This window comes from Lissotriton helveticus, chromosome 11, assembly GCF_964261635.1.
Source record: "Lissotriton helveticus chromosome 11, aLisHel1.1, whole genome shotgun sequence".
NCBI lineage: Eukaryota > Metazoa > Chordata > Amphibia > Caudata > Salamandridae > Lissotriton > Lissotriton helveticus.
Genome location: NC_136072.1, coordinates 670166267 through 670188317, shown reverse-complemented (window position 1 = coordinate 670188317; position 22051 = coordinate 670166267). Strand labels below are relative to the sequence as shown.

Genomic DNA, 22051 nt, shown 5'->3' with positions numbered 1-22051 from the left:
TCGCGCACCTGCAATCCACTGCTGATCATGTCACATATTACATCATTCATGACATGGTCAGTGACATCACTGATGACATCACTGATGACATCTCAAATGACATCACTGATGACATCACTGATGACATCTCAAATGACATCACTGATGACATCACTGATGACAACATCCAGTGACTGTATTTTTCTGTAAAGTTAAAATATGTCTTACATATTGAAGAATGAGTGGATGTATAAGTGTCTTGATGAAGGATTTAGTAATGGGCATGACTGACTGTATGAGTGACTGATTAAATGTGTCTCACTGAGTGCATGGGTTAGTGACTAAACTGTCTTAATTTGTGCATCATTATGTCTGTTGTTCTGTAAACTGCTGCATGTGTTGATCAGTAGCTATATGATTAACTATATGGGTTATTGATTGGTTGCCCAAGCATTTGTATGGGAGACTGAGTGTGTGTGTGGGTGGCTGGGAGGTGTATGACTCTCTGCATAGATGTGTGAGCAGTTGATTCACTAGATGTATGGGTTCAAAAGTGCATGTGGAAACAGCTGTATGGGCGGTTGACTGTGTGCATGAGTGTATTGGTGAGTGAATGGATATCTCAGTGCTACATGTAAAAGTAAGTACATATGTAAAATACAGTCCATGTGAGAGTTGACATATATAAATAACTGTGCATAAGAGCCAGTGAATGTGTGAGTGGCTGTATGGATCATTGTGAACTTGTATCCAGGATTGTATAAGTGAGTAAATATGTTTTAGTATATGTTTGAATAAGTAAGGTGTGTATAACTGTATAGTTGAGGAAATGGAGGTGTGATTGATTCTTTGCATGACTGACTAGGTGTGTGAGTAACTCCATGGATGAGTGACAGTCTGTGAGTGTATGTTTATACTGAGTGTATCTAAGATTATATAAGAGTCTGAAGAGGTTCATCATAATATCACATGAATGATGTCATCAGTGATGTGATCAGTAATGTCAAATGCGATGTCATCAGTGATGTCATCAGTGATGTCATTTGAGATGTCATCAGTGATGTCATCAGTGATGTCAAATGAGATGTCATCAGTGATGTCATTTGAGATGTCATTTGAGATGTCATCAGTGATGTCATCAGTGATGTCATCAGTGATGTCATTAGTGATGTCATTTGAGATGACATCAGTGATGTCATTTGAGATGTCATCAGTGATGTCATCAGTGATGTCATTTGAGATGTCATCAGTGATGTCATCAGTGATGTCATTTGAGATGTCATCAGTGATGTCATCAGTGATGTCACTGACCATGTCATGAATGATGTAATATGTGACATGATCAGCAGTGGATTGCGGGTGCGCGATATATAGTTAGTACAACTAACTATATATGGAATTTCAATGGTTTTGTGTGAGTAAAATAAGGTTTTTTAAATGCTAATTCCTAACTATATATGGTCTATAACCTATGGTTTTTTCAGTGAATATATATACATATAATATATAATATATATATATGTAGCCTCTCTGTAGTTATTATTAGGGTTACCAGAAATAGGAATTTCTCAGACATTTGGCTGCTAAAATCTTTGCACCCGTTTGATAGATCTCCACAAAACTTTGCAGACCTATTCCTTTTTCTACATTGGCAGATGATGCAAAATTCGCAGAGATTCATCAAGAGGGTGCATGGAAAAAAGGAAGGGTCTGGAAACATGCTTTGGCACCAATGCATTAACTATTGACTTGGTACTCGCGCCTAGCACAAAAACAGCTGAACCTGTTTGAATGAATTTTGGTAGGAATTAAGATTGTGCTGTGTAGATTATCATTTTGAGCAGCTGAGGTATTTTTTTAACTTAGAAGGTGTTTTTGCTTAGTGATATCTGTTGTTGCAGTCATTCTGTGGCATTTTGCGAAGGTAATGCGGTGCCTAACGATGACAAGGTACTATGGGCCTGATTACGATAGCGGTGAATCCACCACCGGTAAACTGCTGTGGAGGATTCACTGTCAAATTGTGGCCATTCTCCGCCCTCCAAATTACGATGGCGGGCGGTTTGCTTGCGGACGGGAAGACCGTCTGCCCCGGGTCCAATACAGGCAATTGTTCCGATTGACTGGTGGACCCGGAATGCATACCTAGAATGGTGGCGGTGCCTAGCAGGCACCGTCCGCCATATTTGATGCTTCATCCCAGCCAGCGGTGGATGGCGGTTCAACCACCATTTACAGGCTGGCGGGTATGGTATTTGGGGCCCATTGCCGGACCCATTGTTTTGGAGGGAGGTGGGCGTGCAATGGGGGGATTACCTAAGGTACCCCCCTACATTTCCCTGCACCAAGTGGGAGGCACTGCGTGGTGCCTGCCACGTAGTGCAGAGAAATGCCAACAGTGCATTTTGGACATTGCAGCGGGTGCTGAAGCCAGCAGCACCTGCCGCTATGTTAGAGATACACAATGAATATATTCCTCCAACTATTAACACTTTAATAAAGTGGTAATAGGTAGGGAATAATAAGAACATCCACTACTTACCTTTAATTAAGGCCCGAGTCCATAACACAGGTAGAGTGTATTAAATAAAATATGTTTTGTAAAGGCAGCCATTAGCCATTTATATAAGCCTCGTCCTCAGGATGTACTGTGGTATACTGCGAAGTTACTACGGGCCAGATGTATTATTGTATTGCGTTACCCTTGTGTAACCCATGGTCTTGCATGGGCAATGCAAGACCTAAGTGTAATTTTCGAAGCAACACAAGGCCACCATGCTTGGCCCTGTTTTGCTTAGTAAATCTGAATAAACGCAAGGCAGTGCAAATCACTGTCTTGTGTTATTCTACACACAATATTGTACTTCCTGACAAATTTAATCTACATCTGTAGGCCTCTCCCCTCTAAGCCACTTCACTGTATGCCACTCTAGTCTACAACACTTCACTGTAAGATACTACACTATTCTCTACTCCACTGTATGCTATTCCACTCTGTTATTCCACTGTATTCCACTCTACAATGCGCTTTTCCACTGCATGTCACTACTCTGTATGCCACTTCATTTTTTGCTATTCTACTCTATGCCGCTCAACTGTATGCTTCTTCAGTCTATGTCACTCCACTGTAAGCAAACCACTGTACCCTATGACAATGTATACCCCTCCACTCTACGCCACTCCACTGTACACCATGGCAGTCTAGCCCACTCCACTGTACACTATTTCACAGTACACAACTACACACTATGCCACTCCACTATGTGTTATTGCACTTTATACCCTTCCACTACACGCCTCTCCACTCTACACCACTCCACTCTCCACTGCAGTGTAGAACATTCAACTCAAGGCAATTGCACTGTATGCCACTCCACTTTATGCTGTTTCACTGTATGCTACTCAACGGGGCACTGCTCAACAGTGTGCCACTCCACTATACAGTATTCCACTGTAAGGCACTTCTGCCAGAGAAAGGTACCTCCTATAGTTACTTTGGAGGTCTGGGAGAATGGGGAAAAACCATCAAAAATATACAAAAGGAGTCTTCCACATGACCTATAATAATTTAACTATGGCTTTACACAGCTCTTATGGGCATCCCTTTCTGTGTAAGTCAGAATGTACTACAAAATGTAATTTCATCATTTTATTCAAAATATACTTTTTTTGTAATGTGAAATATTTAAGCTTCATCATTTGTTTATAAAGATAAAACAACATCTTTTTTAAATAGTTTAAGAATACTTTTTTGTAAAGAGAAAAAATCTTTTACATATATTTTTAAGACATGACAAACATGAAAACAATGCTTCTATATTGTGAAATACAGTGCATACTAATAGGCTTCCGACAGAATGGTAATGACTTTTCTTTTGCCCATCAAAAGGAAGAAAAAAATCTCATCACATCATACCACACCTCTCATTCCACCTCATCCTCACCAGAATCAGGCACACATACACACATTTAGAACCACATCAACTTCCCGGCCTAAATTGACGTGTTAGTGGTACATATGGTAGGAATCCTTTTCAGCTATCCATTGTATTGCCGCCAGCCGGGAATACATCAAGCCAACCTACATTTCAGTGGATTTAATAGATTTGTGTTCACCTTCCTCAGGGCCATATCATTTTTAGTCTCTTTTTCAATGGCCGAGTTGGTCAGGGTTTTCTGCTTTTGATAAGTAGTTGTCCGGGCGTACTGTCATTACAATACTGCTACGTTCTGCGATGCTAATTAATTTTTGGATGTGGGTGGTTTATTCCTGTCTCTATGCTATGAGGCTTAGCCACAGTGCTTTAATGAAGGGATTTATTTTAGTATGTTCTCAAAGCACGGCAAGATTTATGCATATGAGTCAGGCTTTGGGCTGGGCCAGAAGTACTGGTAATATCTTGTATGTAGCACTGTCGTATTTCTTCTGCTAATTTTGATCACATTCCCAGTATGTAGTTTGCATTACCATCTAAGGTTCACTCGGTGTATCGATGCTTCAAGGTCACTTTGCACTGGCCGTGAGGACCCCGTATCCTGTGTGTCTCAGTTCTGCTCACCCGGAGAGCACTGTAAGGCACTCCACTATACGCTACTACACTGTACCTCACTCCAGTATATGCTATTCCACTCTATACCCCACTCCCCTGTTAGCCTCTCGAGTCTTGGACACTACAATATATGCCACCCTACTCCATGCTTTTTCACTCTACAGTACTCCACTGTATGCCACTTCACTGTACGCTATTCCAATATATGTCACTGCACTGTACACTGCTCCACTGTACGCCAATCCACTATAAACTATTCCAGTTTATGCCACACCACTCTACACCACTCGATTGTAACCACTCCAGTGTAAGCCATGAAGCTCTATGCCAAAATATTCTGCACCATGACACTGCTCGCCACAACATTCTTTGATCCAACTCTCTACGACACAACACTGTATGGCACTGCATTCTGCGCCAGTCCAGTCTATGTCACTCAAATATTCTTTGCTCTACAAAACTGTACTCCACTGTATGACACTCTACGCCCTACCCCTCTACCAAATTCTACTCAACTCTAACATACTCCTGTGTACAACACTGTACCCCAGTCTGTCACTATACAACACTGTAGTCCACTTTATGCCACTCTACCAGACTGTACTCCTCTTTACGCCACTCTACGTAACTCCATCTATGCCATTACACCAGAATTCACTCTTTTCTATACACACTAATTCACTCTACTTGACTCTACTCCACTACCTGTCATTCCTCTCAATGACACTGTGTCCCACTCTATTCTACAACACTCTATGCCACTCCACTGTACCACACTCTACCGCAATCTACTTTACTCTACCTTAGTCATCGCTACAACACCATACACTACTCTATGCCACTCCACTCTACTCCACTGTACATTTTTCCACACTCTATGACATGGCATACCACTCCGCTATACAACACGCCATTCAAATCTATAATACTTTACTCCACTATGTGCTACACAGCTACACTTCAGCACATGGATACCCTCACAGGTGACAAGCAGCACTCAAAAAATCCACCTTACATTATATTACAGTACTCCACTTTACAGCACTGTACTATACCAGATGCCATTCCAGTATCTGATGCTTCACTTTACTCTATGCAACACCACTCCACTCAACTCCAGTGTATGACAGTTTATTACCCCACTCTACTCCAGTATACAAGACTACAATGGATGTCACTACTCTCTACAACAGTCTACTCTATAAAGGTGCAGTCTAATACACTCCATACTACTTCATGACACTCTACTACACTGTATACCTCAAAACTCCACTGTTCAACACGCTACTCCACTCTGTGCCTTTCTGTAACACTCTACTCTACTCTAAGACACACTACATTGCTACCTCAATGCCAATCTTTATTCCACGGAACTCTATGATGCACTACTCCACTCTACTCCACTACGGGACTGTACACTACAGTCTACTACTCTCTATGACACTATATGTATGTCAATCCATTCTACAACACTCTACTCCACTTTGTGCCACTCAACTTTACTGTACTATGCAACACTTTCCAACACAACAGCACCACTCCACTGTACTACACACGACTGCACTCTATGACACTCAACTACAGTGTATGATATGTCATGCCACTTTACTCCACTCCACGACACTCTAGTGTACAATATAACTCTCCACTGTATTACAGCTTACTACACTGTATCCCACACGACTCCACTGAACTCCACTGTACGATACTTTAGCCGGATCTCCACCACTGTTTGACACTCCACTCTGCACCAGCCACTCTGACACCCTACTGTACTCCACTGTACAAGACTCTACAACACTTATGCCAGTATATGACACTTTACTTCACTCGATACCCATCTACTCTATGCCACCGTACAACACTGTATGATACTCTGGCACATACCACTCCACTCGTCTCTACAATATGCTACTCTACCTTATGCCATGGCACACTACTCTACAACATTCTCCCACACTCACAGCAATGTACCACTGTCCACTGTATGCCACCTTACTCTATGAAACTCCAGTATACAAGGCTACACTGTACAATACTATCAAAGACTGAATGACACTCCACTACACCGAACTGTGCACACTTTACTGTCCTGTACTGCACTCTTCATCACTCTGTGCCACTGTACCACACTATACTCAATGACACTTCACTAAATTCAACAACACAACACTGTAGTAGATGACAATCCTCTATACTGTACTCAATTGTACAGTACAGCACGCCACTCCAATCTACAATACTCCAATCCACTATACAAAACACTACGTTACTCCCCCTTTAACACTTTAGTCCACTATGCACAACTCCACTTTACTCCACTCTATTCCACTCTACAACACTAGACTCCATGACACTAGACTGTACAACACTGTCCTTCACTATACTCTACAACACTGCATTTAAAAACACTCAGTTAAATCACACTCAAAACTATTATTTGAAACACATTTTTATTGAAAAATATACACCTTTAAAATGTATTGATCAAAAACAAAGGTGTAAGAAAAGTTAGAAAAAGTGTATTTACTCTTTCTATACAAACCCAACTTAAACTTTGCAAAGTTTAGAAATTCCAAAGTTAAAGTTATAACTTAAATTTCAAATTTACGTACCTTCTTCAATATACTACAAGTTGCACACCTCTGTACTAAGTCTCGTCCTATTCCTCCCCACACTACATTAAGTATAGCTTGCCCCTTCTCCATGCATTATACCCTAGAGATTACATAACTTACACATGTAAAAGTATAGGATTCATAACGTCTTAAATTACATAATTTCTGTAAACATAATGCATGGTAGAGTGGTGAGTTATAGTCAATGTAGTGAGGGAAGTGACAAGACTGTGTACTAAGGTGTGTGACTTGTAGAAAATTAATGGTGGTGTGTGAATAAAAAATTGAAGTTACCACCATAACTTTAGATTTCTAAAGATTGTATAGTTTAGAAAGAATAAATAAAATGTTCCTAACTATAACCATAACCTTTGTATTTTCCTTTAAATATATGTATGTGTTTATGTGTGTGTGTGTATATATATATATATATATATATATATATATATATATATATATATATATATTCACTGAAAAAACATAGGTTTTAGGGGTGTTATAGTTAGCTGGACATTTCACTCATACAAAACCATTGAAATTCCTCCGTTATAGTTAGTTGTACTAACTGTAACTCTAAGCTGTTAAAAAAGTTTTTTTACATTTTTAATCATGTGTTTCTGTTTTTGTCAAATCTAAAATGTGGATTTAAACCAGTTAATGAATTTTTCGAATTGTTGCCATTTCGAATTGTTTGGAAAACAGACTAGGCTACTCATTACAAGTAGTTTGTCCTCGCTGTCTACTATCACGAGGTGTATGATGAAAAAAAGAGAGAAAAAAATGCACTTTTTTCACTGTTTAGCAGTTACTATTTAAAACGCAAGCATTTCCAACTCTGACTGTCTGTGAGCAAGGGCGGATGCCCGAAACGCGTCAGATTGCTTGGTTCAGCTTTTAAATAAAAAATCTGTGCTTTATAAAAAAAAAAAAAAAAAAAAAAATTTCACAGATTGCTTGGTTCAGCTTTTAAATAAAAAATCTGTGCTTTATAATTACTGGATCCGCGTAATTTACTGGGTCGCTGTGGTCGGAGCCTGGGAGATTGCACTTGTTTGATATATATATATATATATATATATATATATATTCACTGAAAAAACATAGGTTTTAGGGGTGTTATAGTTAGCTGGACATTTCACTCATACAAAACCATTGAAATTCCTCCGTTATAGTTAGTTGTACTAACTGTAACTCTTGCCCCCGCAATACACTGGTGATGATGTCACATATTACATCTTTCATGACATGGTCAGTGACATCACTGATGACATCTCAAATGACATCTTGATTAAGAAATTGTCCGACCATGATAACTGCATAGTCCGCAATGCAGACAAAGGGGGCAACGTTGTCCTGTGGGACAAAGAAAATATCTAATTGAGGCATATAAGCAATTGGAGAATAGAAAGTGTTATTTAAGGGGGTATGAGAAATTGATGGTCGACAGCAATAGTCAATTTAATGATGAACTAAAAATATGGTATGATCAAGCACTCTTAAATCACGATGAATATATGTTTCTGAAAGTAGAACATCCTGTTACCCCAGTATTTTACCTAATCCAATGGTGCATAAAGATTTGAGCAATCCTCCTGGTCGCCCAATAATATCAGCTATGGCAGTGCACTAGAACACACATCCAAATATGTGGATTCATTTCTTAATCCCTTGGTTAAGGCACTCCCCTCCTATATCCAAGATACGGGAGATTTTCTCAGGAGAATATATTATCTTCCCTGGGAAGAAGACTTCCTATTAATAACTATTGATGTTTCAACATTGTACACGAGTATCCGGCACACAGATGGTTTACGTGCAGTAGGATACTTTTTAGGGACAAGGTCCATTAAACTATGGGCACATACCCAAATGATCATACGCATGGTTGAGAAGTGCCTAACAAGTAACTTCTTTTTGTTCAATGGTCAGCTTTTCCATCAAACCTGTGGTACTGCGATGGGCACCTGCTTCGCCCTCAGCTATACTAATTTGCATATGGGCTGGTGGGAGGAGCAGGTGATCTGGGGGCAGTACCACAGGGAATGGGACAATCACATTATGCATTGGAGTCGTTTTATTGACAACTTATTCATAGTGTGGAAAGGCACTGAATTGGAGGCCAAATCTTTCATTGCTAAACTGCAAAAGAATGATTTAAACCTCAAATTTACCAGTGAGATCAGCAGGAAGAGTGTGAAGTTTCTTGATGTAACGGTGTACATAGAAAAGGGGAAGTTTGAGACTAGACTCTACAGGAAGCCCACATCCGGCAACACTTTATTACATGTGCACAGCTTTCACCCAATCAATTTGAAGAGAAGCATTCTGTACGGGGAAAGTTTGAGAGTCATGCGTAATTGTAGTGTACCGGAAGAGAGTGAGAAGGAGTTGGGGGTCTTGAAAAAAAGATTTAGGAGTAGAGGCTATCCGACTGAGTGGATTGATAGTGGTATACAAAAGGCAATAAAAAAGAAAAGGGAAGCCATTTTGCCCCAAAAAGTAAAGAAAAAAACAAAGAAAGTGGGAATCAATGCCGATATTCATCACTACATTTAGCAGACAGCATGATGAAGTGAAAAGAATACTCAATAAACATTGGCACATCATTAGGAATGATCCAGTTCCAGGCAAACAAGTTGCGAAGAGACCGCAAATCACTTTTCGTAAAGTTAGGTCCTTTAAGCAGGCCCTAGTGAGCAGTACCATGAAGAAACCACAAGTGAAAAGTACTTGGCTGAATAAGAAGCAGGGATTTGTCAAATTTCAGAAATGCAAAGGGTGAACACTAATCAGTATAGATTAGGTTTAACCCAAAAAATGTTGAAGATCAAAGGAAAATACTCATGTAAAACAGATTATGCAATCTACGTACTGCAGTGCCCTTGTGGCCTGCGGTACATGGGTAGCAATATCCTAGAAGTGCACAAGCGTATTTTGCAGCATTTAAGGGCCATTAAAAATGGTGACAGAACGTACCCTGTGGTCCGGCACTTTGAGAAATTTCACAATAAGGATACAAGAGGACTGTCTTACTATGTAATTGATTCTGCGAGAGCAAACATGAGAGGTGGCAATTGGATGGAAACCCTGAGAAGGTTAGAGTCCCGATATATCATAGAACTCAATTCTAAACAGCCAGGGGGCCTGAATATGGAAGAGGATCTACATACACATTTGTAATGCAATGAGGAGTAGCAAGCGTTAAGAATGAAACAGTGAAAATTGTTTTTAATTACACATAGTAGGCAGAACAGACTCAATGTTTATAATGAAGAATGGAGTTGGCACAATTTAAAAAATTGCATGTATTTAGCCCACTTGGACGGAATACTGACAGAAGGTAAATTTATTGAAATGGTACAAAGTTGTGAAATTGGGTAGAAATATGCTCACTGGAGCTTAATTTTAATCGATTGCCCTGCAGTGTCATTTAATAACAAATTGCTAGCGCTATTGATTTTGAAGCTCACATGAGCACAATGGTTTTGAAGTTGTCAATAAAGCTCACTAGAGCTTGAAACCTAAAACGCATGCCAATGAGGATGACGTAAAAGGGTGTTCACAACAGTGCTTGAAAACGCCTTGTAATTAATTTATAAAATTATTTTGTCAAATGTTTACACATTATGAATTGAATTTAAGGTTTATTTAATTTCAAATGTTATTATTTCTTGCGCAGCTCAGGCGGTATGTTGAGAACTACGAGTCTGTTTTCTTATGAGTCACATTTGTAATTTTAATTGTAAGCACGTCATGCACTTTTAAAATGGCCGCGTTCAGAACCTCTTTTACCAGTGACCAAGACTGCTAGTCAGTCGAAAAGCGTTTGGTAGCTGCGGAGAATAAAGATTAAATCAACTGCACACGGCATCGTCATCTTTGTATATATATATATAATATATATATATATATATATGTATATATATATATATATATTTGTTTATTTGAATATTATGCATTTGACATCTGGGACAGTCTAAAGCATTGTGTAAAATAAAATCCCAAGCCTTATTCTAAGAGCGAGAGTCCTTGCATTTTGTAAACTAAAATCCTTTTCTAAAGGTGCTGTGTTAAAGTGTTTTGACAGCGCCGGGTGTTGGGCTACCATGTGGAAGATTATTATCTGATAGGCGCATTCAAAACAACAGGTAGACAGCCACCTGTGTCCACTTCATGGTTATGCCAGGTGGTTTGCCTTGGAGTCAGACAAGCAAGCGGGGCAACAGATTGAGGACTTGCCTACAATCAGCTTGTTGCTGGTCAGTGAGTTGGCCTGACAAGGCTACTCCATCAACTGACACATCAACAGGGTCTAGAGCGCAGATCAGGTAAATGGCCATTCTCTTCCTCCTGTCCCTCATCATGTGCCATGAGCAAACTCACTGCTTGGGGTCTACCAAAAGTGAAAGGGCACCTTAAGTGTGGAAACTGTGTTTGCTGTGACTTCACATTTAATACAAACACATTCAAACATGGAGTAATTAAACACAAATTAGAATCATTTTCTAACTGCAACACAAAGAATGTTATATGTTGTATTTGGTGTCCATGTGGCCTCCCCTACATTGGACAAACACAGCAACCAGTCAAGGCGCGGATTAGCCAACACCGCAGCCTTAACAGTCACCAATATATTTGTCTCTCTCTGAATTTAATACCGTTGTCGAAATAGAACAAGCCGTCCGCTGACAAGCATCTATACTGTGTAACTTTATGATTAACATAGCCTGTACCTATTATAAGCATGGAAGTAACAATAAATCTTTTCCATCAGGACTTCATGCGTTATGTGTGGATGCTGCTTGAGGGCACGATTGATGGAGAATGTACCTACAACGTGTTTGTCCTGACAAATACATTTGCGTTTAAGGCGATTACGCTGCTATGCCTTTTCATAATGAGCAGAACATAGTGATCAATGTACATGTAATCCCTTGTGTTTTTTGCAACCTTTTGTCTTTTTATTTTCCATATGTCGAAAGTAAAACTGGAACACACCTTTAAGTTCCTTTCGCAAAATGTAGAACACAACGATTGACGTGCCTGTAATCCTTTTTGTTCTATGCATTTCATAGTAATTTACATTTTTAAAATGTTCCTATGTTGCTAATAATTATATACATGATTGTCCATTAAATGCACATTTTCACCCAATGCAGCCACACTTCCAATGTGCCACACGATCTACACTTCCCATCTAAGGTCTTTCTTAACTCTTTGTCGTGTAGATACAGAGCACATGATTGCTCAGTACAGCGGTTATCCATTGGTAAGTCTGCCGGTCCTAAGCCTGACAAATTTTTGGCGGGAAAATCACTGTACATTACTCCCACCCCCAGCAGGGCTCATTGTTACTGTACCTAACAAGGCTGATGGAAGCAGCTTTGCTACTTGAAAAGGCAGAGCTCTGTCCCGCAGGATATTTATCTACATTCTGGTAAGAAACTGCATTATTAGGCCCCAGGCAATCATTTAAGTTTATAATTTATATAGTCCAATTCCACCAACTATGTTTACCCATCCCCGCAGGTTACAGTGCATGTCACTGGTTAACATTTACCAAAGGGATTTCCCCCACTACGGCTGAAGCGAAGTACACCCTGAGTCCATCTGGCCACATTCCAATCATTTTACTGGCAGTTTTTCCTCATATTGAGGTAAGATCCTTAATTTAAAACATCACATCCAATTGAGTCTTGCTGTATTTTGGGTGAGTTTTCTAACCTCATTATTCTTCTTCCTCACATATAAGTACTCGGACAGGTTCTCATGTGGGTAACTTCATTTCTTCTTTTTTTCCACACGTGGCACACAGTTCACGAGACTGTCCAGGTACATCCTCAGGTACCTTCTTATTACATGACCTTTTCACATATTTCTTGCATATGTGCCAGTATATGGGCCTAATGAGACCCTACACTGACTATCGGGTCGAAACGTCTTCGACACACAAAAGAAGCGAACCATTAAACAGCGCATTTCATTGCATATTGCTGCTGTCTACATAGAGATTATTCTTGTTAATGGTCGACTTAAAAAACTGTGGAAACCTTGTATATAGAAATTCACACTGTCACTTAACTTTGGGTTCCTGTTCTCACTTGGGACACAATGCACTAATGCTTTTTGATTTTCAGATTATGTTTATATTGCTTTTGGTCCAAAAATGTATAAAAATGTTACATGAATTCTCCTGTATTAGTGTCTCTTTCACCTTTTGTCATTGAGATACCCTCTAAAATATTGCAATTTTGCCTCCTCTGTTACAAAGGTATCTTATCAATCCACAGGAACCTTTGTTTTTCCTTATATGAGCAAACTCATGTCAGCCCTGTCAATAAAAGGCTTTAGGCGGTTCACATGGAGAATCCTGTGAGAACTTCTGAGAGTACCTAGGTCGACCAAGTAGGTGACCTCACCTTTTTACCTCAAGGATAGTGTAGGGACCACTCCACTTGTCCTGGAGAGCTGCTGGGGCCACAGGCTTAACACCCACACTTTCTGCCCTGGCTGGTAAACAGTCAACACAGCCTTTTGGTCATGCCAAGCTTTCTCCGGGACGAACAATGTCAATCCCTACCCACTCAAAGGGAACTCCAACCACTAAAAGTGGAAATAAGGGGGTTTTGAAGTGCCACCTGACTTACCACTGGCTTGGCAAGTGATATAGGAGGGACTAAACACTTTGGTATCTTTAGACATTTGGGGCCAGTGAAAGTGAAGAACAAGTGGAATGTCATGTGCAAGGTACAAAAGAAAACTTCTGAATTTCTGAGGAATTATCAACCTCCTGGTGGCACCAGGCTTGGGGACTCTACACTCATAAAATAAGAGGCCATCCTCCCAATAGATCCTATGGGACCCACTGACATTCCCTCCCTCCTCAGCAGCAGCTTGATGTCTGAGCTGTTCAGGAGAGGGGCTGGATTTCTGCTTCAGACTCAAGTCTGCACTGCAAGGGCCCCCTGTCCCCAAGAACTGCCGTGCCAGGCTCAAGTTGCTCTGGAATTATTCCTTCACAGGGGCTGAGGTCATCTCCCTCAGAAGACTGATCGTCACTTGGAGTTTGAGAGGATGATAATACCTTACCCTTCATGCTCCTTTCTTTAGGATCTACCTGATCCATTCTTCCAGCTGCAATGTCTTGGTAGAGGACCAAGGAAAACCTTATTCAGGGTCTGTCTTTCATTCGCTCAACTTCTCAGTTTGTGATGACGTCAGATGCGTCGATGGAGGTCTGGGGAGCTCACCTTCAGAAGCTATAGGTGCACTGGAAATGGTCCAAGTAGGAATCAAAGTGTCACATAAACCTTCTAGAGTTAAGAGCAATGTTCTTGGGCCTGAAAGCTTTCTTGCCTCAGATCCGGGGATTTCCAGTTCTAGTCCAGCTGGACAACACCACCACCATGTTCTATCTCCAGAAACAGGGTGGCACGAGATCTCAGGCTCTCTCTCTTCAAGTGCAGAAGATTTAGGAATGGCTTGCCCTCAATCAAATTTTACTTCGGTGGAGCATGTGTCAGAGGTCCACAATTAGTGAGCCGACTCTCTCAGCAGGTTGTCCAAACAGTGCCATGAATTGGAGCTCAACCACCAGATGTTGCAGATGGTCTTTCGGTCTTGGGGCTCCCTAACATTAGATCTGTTTGCTACGTACCTCAATGAAAGTACACCTTTTACGCAAGCAGGACTCCTCAGCTGGGTTCATAGGGAGACACTTTTCTGCTCTCTGGAACAGGAAAGTGTGTCTACTCCTTCCCCAGTTTCCTCTCATTCCTCGAGTTCTCCCGAAAATGAAATGGGAGCTGTGCTACATCATTCTCATCGCTCCTGGGTGGGCAAGACAATTTTGGTTTACAGAGCTACTTCCCCTATCAGAGTCTACTCCAATTATATTTCCTCCAAGGGAGGATCCTCCTTACATGGACAAGGGGCAAGTGATTCCTCCTCAAATTCCCTCTCTTCACTTGTCGGCTTGGCTCCTCACTTCATTGAATTTGGGAATTTGAACATACCCAATGATTGCAAAGCAATCTTACAAAATTCTCGACCTCATTCCATGCTCAAATATTACTCTGCCAAATGGAAAAGGTTCTGTGTGTGGTGCAGTGCTTATTCTTTACAGCAACTTACTTGACCCTATTTTCTACAATAGCGACGAGTTAGAAGTGAGGGATCCTATCTCAGTGCATTGGTCAGACCACTTCCTGATTTCTTTTGCCTGGGTCACCACACACCCTACTCTGTCTTTCGGCATCGTATTCCCCTAAGCTCCGTGAACAAAAACAAGTCTGCAAAAGACATTTGAAAGAACATGGAGAAAGGACTATTTCTTATCAAGTAAAAAAATGTAGGGAGGCCATCAAAATCTATCAAGCGGAAATCAAATCTGGGCAAGCCACATATTATGAAGAAAAAATCAGCCTGGCGTCTAACTCTCCACGGGAAATCTTTTGCATTGCAAATAATCTTCTCCTCCAGTTACCACTGGTGGTGCCCGTGCTCGCTGTAACGAATTGACAGAGTTCTTCCATAATAAAATTCAAGCCATATATACTACCTGTCCTCATACGGCTTGCCACAGCAATCCGTTATCTTTGGATACTGCTCCTCAGAACATTGAGCACCTTCTAGAGGAAATTCCTCTGATGGACGTTAAGTCTTTAGGAAACATCTTAGCCGTGGTAAAATCGGGTTCTCCCAGAGACTCAGCACTCCCCTATTTTCTGAATCGAGTCACAGGAACAGTCTCTCCAGTGATATTGGAACTGATCAATTCCTCTATCTCTACTGGAGTAGACCTCCCTCTGTTGAAACGTGCCATGGTGAAAGTGTTGCTAAAAAAGCTGAGTATCAATCCTGATTTCCTGGGGAAATATCGTCCGATTTTCCTCCTCCCGGGGATCAGGAACATTCTCGAGAAACATGTTAACTCTGTCCTCTCTACATTCTTGGAGTCTCACAATCTCCTTCACCCCTCTCAGACTGGCTTCCGACCCCAACAGGGGACAGAAACTTCTCTCTTAGCAGTAGTCGAAGAGTCCAGGAAAATCCTGGCCCGAGGAGGCACAGCAGCCATTTTCCTTTTAGATCTTTGTGCCGCATTCAATACCATCAACCACAACACGCTGGTACTCAGACTCAGAAATCTCGGAGTGGCTGATTGGGTCATCACGTGGTTGCAATCCTACCTGGAAAATAGGTTCTTTCAGGTCTTTGAAGGCGATAATATCTCAAAGCGTATGTCTCTCAGCTGCGGTGTTCCGCAGCGATCTTCCCTTAGCCCCACTCTGTTTAATGTATATATGAGCCTGCTAGCTGAGATAGTTTTTCCTTTTGGTGTCAAGATAATCACATACGCTAATGATACACAACTTGTCCTGGCCTTAAACTACTCAGAGAACTCTCGCCCGGCCTAGGCCTACGCCTGGAGAAGGTGGCAAAGTGGATGGAGTTTCACATCTTAAATTGAACAGAGATAAGATGGAGCTGATGCTTCTAGGCAACTCCCCTATTTTTGAAGCAGGATTGCTGTGGCCAGACTGTCTCGGCCCCGCTCCTGCCCCCAAAAACCAGATAAAAGTCTGGGCATTTGCTTGACTGTGATCTAAATTTCAAGCGTCAAGCTTTGAAATTGCCAGCCACGTGCTATGGGATCCTCAGGATGCTTCGGAAAGTTTTTCCTCTTCTACCCTTCCATGTAAGGAGACTTATGGTCTAGGCTCTAATTCTTTTCTCTCCTGGACTACGGGAATGCCTTTATCTAGGAGCTCCCCTATCATTCATCAGAAAGCTACAGATTGTGCGAAACTGTGTAGCGCGTATGCTCCTCCGGATTCCTAACCGCCAAGCTAACACTCAAGGCCCTTCACTGGCTTCCCATACTGGAGAGAATCAAATTTAAGTCTCTTGGTATTGCCCACAAGTCCTTAGAATGGAAGGGTCCGCCTATCAATTTCTCCATCATCTCATCCTACCGCCCTAATAGATGCCTTTGCTCGGTCAACCTCCTTCTGGCCTTAGTTCCCAAAATAAAAAAGGCGAGAAGTGGTGGGTGTTCGTTTTCCTATAATTCTGCCAGGTTGTGGAACTCCCTACCCCCTCATATTCATCATGAGTCCAACCTTCACGCATTCCGGAAACTTCTCAACACTTGTTTTTTCCTTGATTCCACTCATTAACCTGCCATATGTTCACAGCAGCTATTAGCGCTGGGATGCCCTTGGGTAGCTATGCGCTCCATAAATATTTTTTCATTCATTCATTTATTCATCCACACTGGAATAAGTATTGCCATTTCTCTTTCACCTAACCAAGGAGGGACTCTCTGATTCTTCTATTAGGATCCATCTAGCTGCGATTTTTAGATACAGATGAGGCGTAGATCAATCTTCAAAGTGGTCTCATGGACTTATTAAGGAATTTCTGAAAGGCCTCTTCTGGACCTACCCACCAGTGAATCCCCTCCTGTGCTGTGGCAATTAAATACGGAACTGTCGCAACTAATGGGTTCCATATTTAAGCCTATTCACAAATGTGACTTAAAATTTCTCTCTTGGAAGGTGGCCTTTCTCTTGGCCATTAAGTCAGCCATCCATATCAGCGAAATGCAGGCATTCAGTGTAAACGAACCATTTCTTTAATTTCTAGCAGACATGGTTATTCTACGTACAAATCCTTCTTTCATACTGTCTTATAACCTCAACAAGCCTATAATTCTGCCTACATTTTTTCCAAATCTGTCCTCGGTGGCGTAAAGATCTCTCTATAATGTGGAAAAGTAAATTTTGCCATGTTATATGTGCCTACGTGTTCCCCATCTTATGTTATATGTGCCTACGTGTTCCCCATGTTATGTCATATGTGCATGATCGATATGCATGTATTCCCTTCTGATCGATTAAAGACGCAATTACAGTTGTGTCCATCTCTAGTATGCCAGTTTCCAGTTATCGTGAATACAACTAATATCAGGCCTATGTAAAGCTACGTTGCCACGTTTCACAGTGTGCACGTTAATTCATTGAATTGTCCCCGTTTCTAGGCCTCAAAAGGGCCCGGACTCAGATTCAGCTCCTGTCTCCTGAACCCTCTCCGAGGAGCGATACAGCCCCCACCTGTATCCCTGACCCTTCACTTGCTTTCATGTCTCGCAGTGCCCGGCTCGGCCTGGCTCTGCCTCCCAGTCTGCCAAGAGTATGTTATGTTTCTAGTTATCAGTCCAGCCCTCCTTCTCTGCATTCCTAAGCTACTGAATCGCATCAATAGTTTCCGTCATGGTCTAGCCTTTATGTCTCCATGTAAGAGAAATACGGTATTAATATTCATAGAATATTCCTCGCACACACACTACATGTGGAATTATGCATGCACCAGTCTTAATGTCTGTTAGCCTTTGCCCTGATAACTTTTGGATTCTATCAACATGTTCTCTAAACACCAGATACCAGATAAGCCTGAGTACATGTCGCTCTGACACTCCAGACTTTCGTCTCCTCTTCTAGCGCAGAAGTCATAGCCCCCCAGTTCTCCCTAGTAACACGTCATTGCCAGTTTACGCGCACCACTAGGTTAGAGGTCCCAGCTGCTCAGGTAGCCCCCTCCATGTTTCCGCCCCATTTATGACATATTCTGTTACGTTTGCATCACATGTCTATGTATACGCCCTGTACACACCTCTTGTTACACCCACTTTATGCCTTATCTTTCGCGACTGCTACAAACTCCGCCTACTGCTACGCCTACTGTATTGAATACAATGTATTTGTTTAACTATAAATATTGTGCACTGTTATTAAAAGTTTGCTAGCCATTCCCAGATCCTGCCCCGGCAGCTGCCGGGCCCTGCCATCCCATTCCCATGCAGGCTGTCCTGTTCCTGTCCTTTTATGCCTGATTAAAGCCTGTACACTCCAGCTACCTCGAATCTTGACTCTTATTTATTGAGCTATCTGTTTATATGAGTATCCCGAAAAATAGATCCGGTAATTAATTATTTATTTACCACATAATGGCGCCCGAACAGGGACTTGCCCTTTCCCCACGCGCCGGAGAAGCCACGCAGGCCCCCTGATCCTCTGCAGCCGTGACGGAACCATACCGTGCACGTGCAGATATTTCTGCTTCAAGTATCCCTCAGGCCCATGGAGGAGACGGAGGTTGCGGTCCAGCGTCCAGACGAGGCGGTGGAGGAACGCGGCGAGTCCCGACCAGAGCCCAACCGAGAGTCCAAGGTCCGAGGTATCCGGAGGCCCACCTGTAACTGAAGTCCGAAGTTCGTCCGTCCGTCGTCGTAGCAGTCCAGTCCAGTCCGAGGCCTTCCGTTCTTGCTGCCCGGTGAGTACCGTTGCTGGGGTAGTATCTAGACAGGGTCAATTGATTTGTCTCTGGTCCGTGGGTTTGGGTACACAGATCCAACACGAAGTGTCCACCTAGGTGGATGCGGGTCCTGACGTGTCTCTTTATGGGACCGGTAAGTTTCGTACTGTTTTAGCAGTGCATCTAGTCATTCCAGTAAGTTCTGTTCTCGAGAAATTCATGTGTTCTGTTTTCAGTATTCCAGGTAGTATTTTGTCCGAACTGTTATTTTAAATGTTATTCCATGTGTTTTCAATGTCGTGGTATGAGTGATTTGTTTTCTTAAAGTTATTATTGTGTTTATCGTGTATTGTATTGTGTCCAGCCTTAGTTATGCCTCTGTTCAAGAAGTTACGTCAGTTAAAAACTAGAAAAGGTCTGCTCGAGGAAGCAGTTCCTGTCCCGCCTAGGGACAGTCCAGGTCATTTTATGTATCATAAGCATGGCATAAGTGCCATATTATATCTAGATTTATGGGTAGAGTACACCAAGGAATTAGAAGAGAAATATAGATGGCCTGTATCAGGTACATGGGATGCCGAGTGCATCATGCGAGTAGAAGAAGCATTATGGAAAAAGTAATCCAGACAGTCCCAGAAAGATGCCATCGAGTTATGGCGCAAAGAATCTCATAAAAGAACCGAAAAAGAAATCAGAAAGTCAGAATTAAGTAGAGAATCCTTAGAAAGAGCCCAAGAAAGGGAATTAATCGAAATAGGTGAACGAGTTAAAGCCGAACAGTCAGACAGACAGAGAAATGCCCTCATTAAGGGTATGTATCCTCTTCTTGCTGAGGGCTTGCAAAAAGCAACCCCGGAAGCACCATGTAATTTTCCGCCGCCATTAGTTCCGATTAAGCTACGTCATAAACCGACCGCAGCTGATATTTTTCTCTCGTCCTATTTGGACGACACAGTCCCAGAATATGCGAATCCTGCTCCGCCAGCTCCTGTAAATAATGTAATTCCTGTTCTCCCAGCCACCGGGGCACCTGTTACAGCACCTGTTACGGTACCCCCGGTCCAGCCCATAGTACAAATTCCCGCTACATCGGTCACTCTGCCAGCACGAAGAGTATCAGTTGACGATTCCAGTTTAGGGGCCGCGGGGGGAGGTCCTCCTGGTACCCCGCCGCCACACAAACGTGTAACGTTAGTCGAGTTACATGAACGTGCGTTACAGCGTACGCCCAAATATCAGTCCGTTGCAGATATCAAGCGAGCTCTTACCGAATGCCGTTATGATCCAGTCCCAGGCGATGATAATATGGTTATATATTCATTGCGCGTAAGACGGGTGACCGAGTATTTGGACACCCTACCGAATATGAAAGAAGATCTGGACAGAATATATCGTTTCATTCGTACAGGAGACAATCCAGAAAGTATTGGCGAAATCATGTCTCTAAGGAAAGCTGAGACCCAGCTCATGCTATTAAAGTTTCTAATCAATTGTTTAATAAGGGAACAAGATTGTCCGACTAAAGATCCGACCGAAATGAAAGTTCTGACAAGGTGGAGTGATAATATAGCCGAGGGAAGACACAAGACACTCAGTAGTATAGAGAGTATGTACAAGAAAATTCGTAAGGAAATAATAAGGTTACACGATAATCGTAAAGCAGCACAAGTAAGTGAGAAAGAAAATGACTCTTCTACTGAAGAGGTAGAAGACGAGAATCCCGCCAGAATAGCGTATGTAGGTAGATCTAGACTTCCAGACCGACATTCACGCCTAGAACACAAGAAAGTTTTTCATCTTCCAGCACCAGAACAAGGTTCTCTAGAACAAGTATTTCAAGCTACCGATCACATTCTGAAATCACGAATCGGTTATAGTGAACTTAGTACCATGCATGAACAAGAACTAGCCCGATCAGCAGTCCGATGGACTACTGATTCTACCACTTTTCCAGACGAAATAGTGGCACAAATGTTTCTGAAACTGCCCCCAGCCAAGCAGCGACTGGTGGGTATGTATATGATCCAGCACCTCATTACACTGTATGAGGGTCAACATTCTGATCCAGGTCCGTTACATGATGTCCTGAACGAGTTACTCTAGTATAAATGGAAAGGTTTAGGTACTGATTTAATTAGCGTCATTCTAGAACAGCCCCACAAATATAGAACGTTTCTGAATCCACATTTTGTTCACGTCTCACCCCCAGAAAGTAAACCATTCTACATAGATAGACAGAATCCGTTACGAGAAGTACATCCAGTTAGGACACCGGATGGTGAAATGCAACGAGTATTTGTTTACACCCCTATCACAAAGATGGAACTCTTAGAGATGAAGAAATTAATTCCCTGTCATGACAAAGATCCAGCAGGGTTCCTTCGCGAATTAAAAGACATGCTCCGTATGGGAGAATACACGTATCCAGATATCATTAAAATGTTAAAGGTCCTGTTGCCCGCAGGGGTATATGAACAACTCAAGGAAAAAGAATGGGAGGTGGGAGAGAAAAAGATTGATTGGACAGCTCTAGAAGCTGAAGATAAAATACGAGTACCAGGTACCGGTCTTGGGGACAAATGTAAA

At 41.9% G+C, this 22051-nt stretch overlaps 1 protein-coding gene across 1 annotated transcript in view; it reads left to right on the top strand.

Moving 5' to 3' along the window:
• The window catches only part of LOC144791758 (zinc metalloproteinase-disintegrin-like VLAIP-B), a 4238988-nt gene that overhangs the window by 1507938 nt on the left and 2708999 nt on the right, over window positions 1-22051 (top strand). The window lies entirely within an intron of this gene.